Source organism: Microcaecilia unicolor, chromosome 4 (genome assembly GCF_901765095.1).
Source record: "Microcaecilia unicolor chromosome 4, aMicUni1.1, whole genome shotgun sequence".
Lineage (NCBI taxonomy): Eukaryota > Metazoa > Chordata > Amphibia > Gymnophiona > Siphonopidae > Microcaecilia > Microcaecilia unicolor.
The window spans coordinates 258592345-258600858 of record NC_044034.1 but is presented as its reverse complement, the minus strand read 5'-3'; positions in this window follow the sequence as shown (position 1 = coordinate 258600858).

Here is an 8514-nt window from a genome sequence, read left to right as displayed (position 1 = left end):
ACCGACTTCTCCTACATATGCGCACAGCTATGGAATGGCCTCCCAAATGTTGTGAAAACAATCCACGACCATCTGCACTTCAGGAAATCACTAAAAACCAACCTCTTCAAAAAGGCCTACCCCAACAGCATAACTTTGATCAAACAGGACAACACTCAATCTTCACCCCTTCCAACCCTTCACTTATACCTCATTCGATCACTATACAACTATGTATTTGTTATCAACCGACTGGGCAAATGCCTTTGATGGTACTATGTAAGCCACATTGAGCCTGCAAATAGGTGGGAAAATGTGGGGTACAAATGCGACAAACAAACAAATAAATATATATACATACCATGGAAGAACTGTAAGCCAGCTCAGCAAGTCTTAAACTCACATGAATGTCAAACAGACCAACACAAGGGGCTGGAGATCCGCTGGACCTCTAGGCTCCCCTACTCTCTCCCACACAAAAGGGGCTGGAGGTCCAACTGGGAGACAAGGGGGCTGGAGTTCTGGTGGACTTCCATCCCCCCATAAAAACGTTTCCCTGGTGGCCCAGTGTGCACGCCCCTCCACCCGGCCTACTGGCCTAGTGCATCTAAGTCCCCCAACCCCCCCTATACCTTGAAACAGAAGGAGGGAGTTGCAATCCCTCCTCCTCCTGCGAGCTCTGCCTTTAAAATGGCGGTGCCGTGTCCTGCACTGGGCATGGCTTCAGTATCTTGTAAGGGTTTTAATAGCCTCTAGTGCCTACAATTGCCTTTGACCATCTGCCCAAATTAACAGAGCTAAGCAAAACAACTCATTCTTTTGAACTTTTGAGGAGGGTTTTAACACCAGAGTAATAAGTACAATTGCCCTATCAACCACTGATACAAATCCCAGTAACAAATGACCAGTTAGCTGACATGCCTGACTCTGAACTCTAACCTTTTCTAAAAATAAAGTATACATGCATTTACATTCTAAAATTGGAAATACACACATACTTTGGTGGCCAAATCAAACCACAGCATGAACAGGCACCTTTCATGTGTGCTGTTGGTCTAGACATGTTAACGGCTGCTCTCTAAAATAGATACTAACACATATGGTACTAGATTCTGTAAATAAAGACACCAAAAAATGTCACCACCAAGCTCTATGCTATAAACAGTGTTCCGAGTTGGATGCCATTGATAGAATAGTAGAAGATTTACACCAACTGAAACCTGGTATAAATTGTGACTAAAAATTATTTTATTTAGATTTTTGCTCACACCTTTTTCAGTAGTAGCTCAAGGTGAGTTACATTCAGGTACACTGGATATTTCTCTGTCCCAGTAGGGCTCACAATCTAAGTTTGTACCTGAGGCAATGGAGAGCTAAGTGACTTGCCTAAGATCACAAGGAGCAGCAATGGGATTTGAACCAGCCACCTTGGGATTGTAAGAGCGGTGCTCTAACCACTAGGCCACTACTGTATTAGATTTGGATCTGCCATATTCTATAATACTGCAAACAAATTCTAGGAATGCCTCTGACCCACCCTGCTTTTCAGATCCACATGTAAAAATGTACGCGCATCTTTAGGGAATACCAACTAGGAAGATGAATGCGTAAATTCAAATTGTTGCCAATTAGTGCCAATAATTGATTGTTAACTCCCAATTATTGCCAATTAACTGTTCATTGGTCAATTAAGTTGCACACACAATTATAGAATATGCCTGATGCGTGACAAAAATTTCAGCACGTAATTTTGGGTGCCATATATAAAATCTGGGGGATAGCACACAACTACATGGACCTCTAGCCTCTTGTGTTGGTCTGCTTGACATTCATGTGAGTTTAAGACTTGCTGAGCTGGCTTACAATTCTTCCATGTGTCTATAAAGGACTAAACAGGCTAGGTGATGCTGAATAGCTGGCTCTGGTATGCAATGAGGCAATTTGTTCATGTAGTTTTACACAGAAAATAGTCCTACAGGACTAGATTCTAGAAATGGCACCTAAAGTTCAGCACCCAAAAAAAATAGAGTTTAGTGCTATTCCATAAACTATGCGTACAGTAATGTGTGGTTTTTAGAATAGCGCTTAGCGCCGGGAATCATGACAACATCTTGGCATGACCATTTATGCCAATGAAAACCTGGTGTAAATTCCCACACATAAATTAGGCACAGATCTTGCCAATTCTATAACAACACACACTATGTAAATAGCACACAACTTCCCTTAAACAACCTCTGTAGAATATATTCCTATAACACCGTGAGAACTAACAGCACCATCTATAACCATTGAGTGCTGTATACCTTTGTTGTTCTGATAGGTAGCATGATAATACGAGAAAAAAATTGTCCCAGAGTTTTTGCTGTGTTTACCGTTTTATCAGAAGCAAATGTGCTTTAAAATGATAGAGAATGAAGGAGACAAGAGAAGCTGAAAGGCTCATTTCATTATTACAAGAAGGTTCAATCATTTGGCTTTCCTTTTAAAGCAAGCATTTTGTATTAAAATCATTAGAAGGGTACTCGTTCTGCTCCTAATGGGTATAGTTGTGAGAATCAGTGACAAAGAACAAAACCAGACCCTATCAACAAACACCCAGATATTAATCGAAGACATCTTGCTCTGGGTATAACTGACAAAAACTTCAATCACAATGAAACATTTCTGGGTACTTGTCATGTTTTGAAGTATGTGTAGAAATGCACTTTAAGATGATAAGTGTAATCATGGCATGAAATTTTAAGCAGCAGAACTAGCTCGATTTTTCAAGACATTAACATGTCTAGGTCTTGTCTTCATTGCTTTTCCATTTGCTTGGGTCATTTTTATTTTGGTGGATTTGAAACTTCTTTTATGTCTTTGGAAAAACTTATAAAATAAAATGTGTTTACCTCTTCTTTAAGTTATTTGGACTGTAATCTTGATTTCCCTTTGCCAAAATGATCCCCTCGGGCAATTTTGATTAGGGTTGACTTTGCAGCCCATTGATTAACTTATAATTTAAATAGTGGGACAGACCAAATGGATGTTTCAAAAGCTTTAATCAATAATTAACTTTTGAGAGTACAATAAATAAAAAAGAATCAGAACATAAAGGACCACCTTAATAATTATTGGTGCACCTAAACTAATATTTGTATTCCTTTAAATCCAATAGAATTTGGAAAGAATTATACAAAAGGTGTTTAGAATGTCTTTTTTCTGTTTGGAGGCAAATAACTCTCTGAAAATTTAACAGAATGAGATGAACTTGCCATGGGGGGAAACCAGTCATAAGACCCTGAGTTCAAGAGGAGTTACTGAGGCATAAGCCTCCCCCTTCAACCCCACCATAAAAAAATTGTTCTAAGGTATTTCTTTTGGGAGAAGCAGTTTCAGTTTCTGAAGCATAGAAAGGAAGCCAAAGTGAAAAACAACAGCTCCTTTCAAACTGCCTCTCCTCATTCTCTACTTACCCGATCCTTGAATTACCTCCATACTTGAATACCAGGGCCACCAAGAGACTGAGCTGGGCCTGGGCAGGGATGCCACTGCCGGGTTCCTCCCCAGGACTTCCGCTGCCACCCCCCTGGACTACCACTGCCACCCCCACGGACTGCTGTGTAGCCAGACTACAAAAATGGGGGGGGGGGGGGTACGAAGCCAAAAGTGTGGGGGGCACATTTTGCCCCACCTCCATGCCCCCCCAGCGCAACTCCACATACCTTGGCTAACAGGGGTCCCCAAGTCTCACCAGCAGAAGCCTTCCTCCAGTGCTGTTCTCTGCCACATTGCCTGCCATGTGGCTGCTTTTCCTCTCATGTCGTTTATGCTTAAAACTGAGCATGCGCGATGTGAACGTAAAAGCAGCCACAGGGTAGGAAATGAGGCGGAGAACAGTGCTGGAGGAAGGGAGGCTTCTGCTGGCAGGGCTTGGAGACCCCCGCCAGCCAAACCAGAGGCCCTAAAGCCCTGTCTCTGCTCCTCTCCCAGCTTCTAAGGGGGTCCTGGTGCTGGAGTTTTCTTTCTCCTGCTCCTGTCGGGACACGATCGGCCAGGTCCCTTGAGGAGCAGGAGAGGTAGATTCCAATGCTGGCCCCCCCTTGGATGCCGGACCCAGGGGAATCTTGCCCCCCCGCCCCTCGGCGGCCCTGTTGCATACTACCCCTTCAGCTGATCCCCTATCTCCCAGAACTATCCCTGCCAACTCCCTAGAACATCTCAAACTGCCTCCACCCATAAAACTGCCCCCAGAACTGCCCCACTACCTTCTAACTGACCCACCCTCAAGAACTATTTGCTCAGAGCTGCTCTACCATCCCTCATATTATACCCTGCAATTATTCCACCAGCCCACAGAAAGCCCCTAGCCCCAGAACAACACCCTCAAATGCCCTCTCAATCCCCTTAAATTCCTTCCAGCAACTGCCCCAAACTGTTCCCACTGCAAAAAAACTATCCCCTTCAAGTACCCCAACACTCCCATACTGACCCACCCCCAAAGGTACCCCAACTACCACCAGCCAGCTGCAGCTATTCTCCTCAAAGATATAAAACATACAAACACACACACACATACATACACATACACAACACAGGAGAGAGACAGACAGACAGACAGACAGACAACCCAGAAGAGATATACAGAGAGAGAGGGATGCACACACACACACAACGCAGAAGAGATATACACAGAGAGCGGCACACACAACATGGGGGGGGGGGGGTGCAGAGAGAGAGACAGACACACACACACAAAAAAACACAGAAGAGATATACAGAGACACACACACACACACACACACACAATACAGAAAAGATATAGAGACAGACACACATACACAACACAGAAGAGATATACAGAGACACACACACATTGAGTGAAGAAATATTTTCTCCAATTCATTTTAAATGTACTACTTTGTAGCTTCATTGCGTGCCCCCTAGTCCTAATATTTTTGGAAAGAGTAATCAAGGTATTCACATCTACCAGCTCCATTTCACTCATTATTTTATAGTCCACTATCATATCTCCCCTCAGTCATCTATTCTCCAAGCTGAAGAGCCCTAGAGGGGCATAATCGAACGTGAACGCCCATCTCCATGGGTATCTATGTCCGCGAACAGGTACGTGAAGGGGCAGGACAGACTGTATTTTTGAAAAAAATGGGCGCCCATCTTTTTTTTTCGATAATACGGTTTGTGCCTGGCAAATGCATCGGATTTGTGCGGATTTGAGCTGGGCAGTTCAATTTTTCAGCGATAATGGAAACCGAAGGCGCCCAGCTCAAAACCGAACAAATCCAAGGCATTGGGTTGTGGGAGGGGCCAGGATTCGTAGTGCATTGGCCCCCCTTACATGCCAGGACACCAACCGGGCACCCTATGGGGCACTTGTAACAATTAGAAAAAAAATTAAATACCTCCCAAGTCCATAGCTCCCATCCCTTGGGTGCTGAGCCCCTCAAATCCCCCCCAAAACCCACTGCCCACAACTCTACACAATTACCATAGCACTTATGGCTGAAGGGGGCACCTACATGTGGGTACAGTGGGTTTTGGGGGCGGTTTAGAGGGCTCCCATTTACCACCACAAGTGTAACAGGTAGGGGGGGGATGGGCCTGGGTCCACCTGTGTGAAGTCCATTGCACCCACTAACAACTGCTCCAGGGACCTGCATACTGCTGTGATGGAGCTGGGTATGGCATTTAAGGCTGGCATACAGGCTGGGGGAGTCAGGGGTGATCATCCCCGATTCCCTTCGGTGGTCATGTGGTCATTTAGGGCACTTTTTTGGGACTTGTTCGTGAAAAAAAAAGGTCCAATAAAAGTGACCCAAATTTACGCTAAAAACGCCTTTCTTTTTCCATTATCGGCCAAAGGCGCCCATCTCTCTTCGGCCAATAAACACGTCCCAGTCTCGCCTTCACCACGCCCCCATCAACTTTGCCCATTTCCGCGACAGATTGCAATTGAAGATGCCCAAAATCGGCTTTCGATTATACCGATTTGGGCGCCTTTGCGAGATGGGCGCCTATCTCCCGATTTGGGTCGAAATCTGGGCGCCCATCACTTTCGAAAATAAGGCTGCTGGCCACTTTAGCCTTTCCTTATAAGGAAGCAGTCTCATCCCCTTTATCATCTTCGTTGCCCTTCTCTGTACCTTTCCTAATTCCACTATATCTTTTTTGAGATGTGGTGACCAGAATTAAACACAATATTGGAGGTGCAGTTGTACCATGGAGCGATACAAAGGCATTATAACATCTTCATTTTTGTTTTCCATTCGGACTATATAGAAACCAGGGGATAACGTGAGCAGCCTATAATCAATCGCGCTGTAACTGATCAGTTTTGTGTGTATTATCTTTTTCTTTTGCCGACAGACTAGAAACTCATATGTTTTGCACTGCACTGCACAGTTCCTGAATACCAGGATTAACATTCCCTTAAAAGGGCGTTTGAATACAATTTTATTTATTTATTAAAAAAATTCTAACCCGCACTATCTGTAACTCTAGACGGGTACAAATGTAGAAGCATAAACAAGACACAAAAAGACAGTAAAATAAGACTAGAATGATTACAACTAATTTCAACAATAAAAAATGCTGATTCCTTTACTTACCCACATGGTTAATTTGGCCTGTCACTGAAAGCCTGCTGAAATAGGTAGGTCTTCAAAAGTTGCTTAAAGTGTCAAGACTCTTGGTTGAGCATATCATTTGCAGGAAAGAATTCAAGAATCAAGGTCCAGCAATATAAAAGAGTAGATGACCGGTATTCATCCAACTTGACAATTTGAAAAAAATGGAACATCAAGTAGGTCCTTAGCTGCTGATCTACGTAGCCCAGAAGAATGGTAATGAGCAGCAATAGCAACCAGAACATTGTTATTGATAATCTTAAAGATCAGTAATGATATTTTAAAACGAATTAGCCATTTGATGGGAAGCCAATGGAGTTTAATTGCTTTAAATAAGCGGTGGTAAGCCCAAAGCTCGCTAAACAGAAAGTACCGCTGGCGGTATTTCCCACTCCTAGCTGTCATATCCGGCGCTACAAAAATATATTTATTTCTGTAGCGCTGGAGTGTACCCGACAGTAATTGGGAATGCCGTGCACTAGCAGGTTACTACTGGGTTAGCGCGGGAGCCCTTATCACCACCTGAATGGGTGGTGGTAAGGGCTCCCCCCAAAATGGCCACATGGCAAGTGCTTTACTTGAAGCATTGCCATTTTCTGCAGGAAAGAGAGACTTCCCTTTTACCCACTGCGGTAAAAGGGTGCCTTCGGCGTGCGTGAAAAACATGCGCCAATGCCAGTGCAGGCCCCCTTTTGCTGCAGCTTGGTAAAATGGACCCTCAGTTTATTAAACATTGCTCCAAGTGAAAAACAAATGTTCTCAGCTGAAACATATTCTTTGCCAACTTTTCTGCTGCAATTTTTCTATATTTCACTGAAAATCCTGTGGTTATATTTGTGCACAATGTGCTCTGCAGTGTTATTTTGGTGCAAGCCGTAAAATTTCAACTTCATGCCTTCTGCAGCAGGTCACACTGGTGAGAATGAATATTCAATTCCATGAAAATTAAATTCCCAGTTTATTTCTTCCTTCTACAGATCAGTCTGTTGTTGTTGTTGTTAGAATGAATTACTGGGGCTGATGTTCAGCTGGACTCTATCCAGGTAAAATTATCAAGAGGCTTCCACATATCTAGTAGGTTTTACCAGCTAAGTCCAGTCACTGTAGAGAACTGGTCAAAGTTCTCAAGATAAACTTATGCAGAAAAATATTTGCACAGCCATTTATGCAGCCCAGTGATGTTGGCTTACTTTATAGGGATGAGCAGCAAAAAAATGTTCATTTTGAGTCATTTCTGAGAATTTTCATTTTATTTGGCCATTTTTTTGTTGCGTGATCAAAGTTATTGAGTGTGTGCTATTTTGAAAGAGTGTGTCTATGCACAAAGAGGGCACACTGTTTCAGAAAGAGTTTGCACTGTTCCTGTATGAATATGCAGACTATTGTGCATACACAATGGTTCACCCATCACAATTTATTTAGATTTTGCTCACACCTTTTTCAGTAGTAGCTCAAAGTGAGTTACATTTAGGTGTTCTGGATATTTCTCTGTCCCAGGAGGGCTCACACTCCAAGTTTGTACCTGAGACAATGGAGAGCTAAGTGACTTGTCCAAGATCGCAAGAAGTAGCAGTGGGATTTGAACCGGCCACCTCTGGAGTGCAAGACTAGTGCTCAAACCACTAGGCCACTCCTCCACTCTGTGATGGTTCGTACATGCACAATGGTGTAAATGGGTGCAGTATCAGGAAAAGAGTGTGCCTTCTGCACATAGTACACACTGTTTTGATAGCCTGCACACTATTTTTCGCCAAACAAATTATTTGAATTGTGTTTTATCTGCTTATTTTTGTTTGCTAATGATGTGCAACAACATGGATATATCCCATGTCATTGCAAATGATAGCTCATTCCTAGTACTTTATGCATGTACACATGTATTTTATAAACATGTGCACCTTTCTTT